The sequence below is a fragment of the Lycium ferocissimum genome, chromosome 3 (assembly GCF_029784015.1).
Source record: "Lycium ferocissimum isolate CSIRO_LF1 chromosome 3, AGI_CSIRO_Lferr_CH_V1, whole genome shotgun sequence".
NCBI lineage: Eukaryota > Viridiplantae > Streptophyta > Magnoliopsida > Solanales > Solanaceae > Lycium > Lycium ferocissimum.
Window position 1 is genome coordinate 13,936,587 of NC_081344.1, and position 2,119 is coordinate 13,938,705.

Sequence of the window (2,119 nt, forward strand, 5' to 3'; positions counted from 1 at the left end):
ATAAAGCTAGTTATAAATAAAGTGATGTGACACCTCTCTATGACCATCATTCCTATTTATCTTTTTTCTCCATTTTTTTGCCTTTTTTTTTTTCGTTCTTTTATTGTAATATAGAAAGACAATGAAGAATTATGAAGGCAATGAAGTTGTAAAGGAAAATGAACAGTTACAATTGTTTATAAACGAGTAGTCACAACTCACAGTGTGGAAGTCTCCTTTTTATCATTCCTAATTAATTCTCATATTTAAGAAAAATGAACAGTCACAATTGTTTATAAACGAGTAGTCATAACTCACAGTGTGGAAGTCTCCTTTTAATCATTCCTAATTAATTCTCATATTTAAGAAATAAATGACCATTACTACTCATTGCAATAAAGAGAGGCAATGAAAATTATGGAGGCAACGAAAATTGGTAAAGGAAAATGAAAACAGTCACATATTTATTTTAAACGAGTCCTCACAACTCACAGTCTCCTTTTTATCTTTCCTATTTAATTCTCACTCTCTCTCTTTTTTTTTTTATTTTTTTTTTTATTTTTAAGATTGGAGTCAGCTATGAAACCATCTCAGGCCTGCGAGCAGAGCTGAGAACGATCCTCTACAGTTCCATGGCCACTAAGGAACCCAAGGTGGTTGATAATCACGCTCTGGTTTCATAGCCATACTAGATCAATCAGACTTGGTTTCCTATCTCCTTAGGACTCAAGGATAAGGTGGTACGAGCCTATAGAACAGATCTTGTTCAAGTAAGGTCATTCCTATTTAATTCTCACATTTAAGAAATAGTCGTAACTTATGTGACATTGCTTCTAATCTAATAAGTGGGGCTAAAATGCGGTTGAGTTTGTCAAATTTTTGGCTAACCTTTTCATATTACACATTAATGGAATGACACAAACGTTCCATATCCCGTCTTAATGGAGGATATATAAAAAGAATCCTACAAACTGGATCATTCATCAGATTTTCTTATTCAAATACTAGAACATAATAAGCTTCCAATACGTTCAAGTGCAGTCATGGCTACCATTACTACTCACTGCAAGGTAAACTTCCAATGTCAATATAATTTATCCATTTGCTTGCATGAGTTTACAAATATCATTCCGTTAAATATTTATGCTACATGTTTTATCGGTTCATCAATACTGTAGTTTGTCAAGATTGCTAAATGAATATATGGGATTCATATTTTGGCATCCAATCTAAAGGGGACATCGTGAATTAAATTTAAATTCTTTATTGTTTTCTATGTTTGTACTACTACAAACGTGTCTTCTATTTTTTCTCCTTTGCACATCCTCTATGCACCATACATAGGTAACAGATCATGTGATTTTCTTACTGATTTTCATCCTACTCTGGTGATTTACAGTGAGAATAATTTCTTTACACAATAATTTTTTGCTTAATGATCATACCTTTTCTTTGTCCGAAAAAGATGTAGGTATCTGGTATTATTTCTCAGGTACTTGAAAATTTCATCGACTTCTAAATTTGTTGGATTGAGCTAACTGAATTTAGATATCGTGTTAACATGATTTGATACACTACATTTCTCCCTTATTTGAATTGATTATTAAATTGAATCTAATCTTAAAAAGTTTAAAATGTGATAAGATAAAGAAAGTTAATTGAGAAGATGTCACATGAAATTTGCAATAACTAGTGCAGGAATTACTTGCTCTTTTCATTTTATATGATAGAATTTTACCTATATATAGTTTAATCTTACTTTCCCTTAGATTGTAAGTGCAATAATTTAGAACTTGAAGGGAGATGATCGAGCTTATGGATGCCAATTCTACATCAATTGTTCTTGTGATTGTAGTTTGAAAAAATTATAAATCATTTTTTCCTCTAATTTAAATACCGACATGCCCCATTTGAAGAATCGAGAGAGTAGTTGTATTGAGCTGTATCAAGACAAGTTAACAAGAAATAGTGTATATACGCGTATTACACATATTTTGGACACTAGCTAATAATGGGGTTCAGATTTGTGCATTATTAAATAGTTTACGACAGTGCTTTAGAAATAACTTTCACAATCTAATTTATTGAGTTTTTCTTGCAAGTGTATTTGTTGGAAGTACTCATTTTTTTTCAAAGATGT

General features: G+C 31.3%; 1 non-coding gene across 1 annotated transcript; it reads right to left on the reverse strand.

Annotated features, from left to right (window-relative positions):
* Positions 1 to 543: 543 nt before the first annotated feature.
* Positions 544 to 759, reverse strand: LOC132051343 (small nucleolar RNA U3). The gene has a single exon (XR_009413710.1). It is a non-coding gene; the product is annotated as a small nucleolar RNA U3 (small nucleolar RNA).
* Between the last annotated feature and the right edge of the window lie 1,360 nt (positions 760 to 2,119).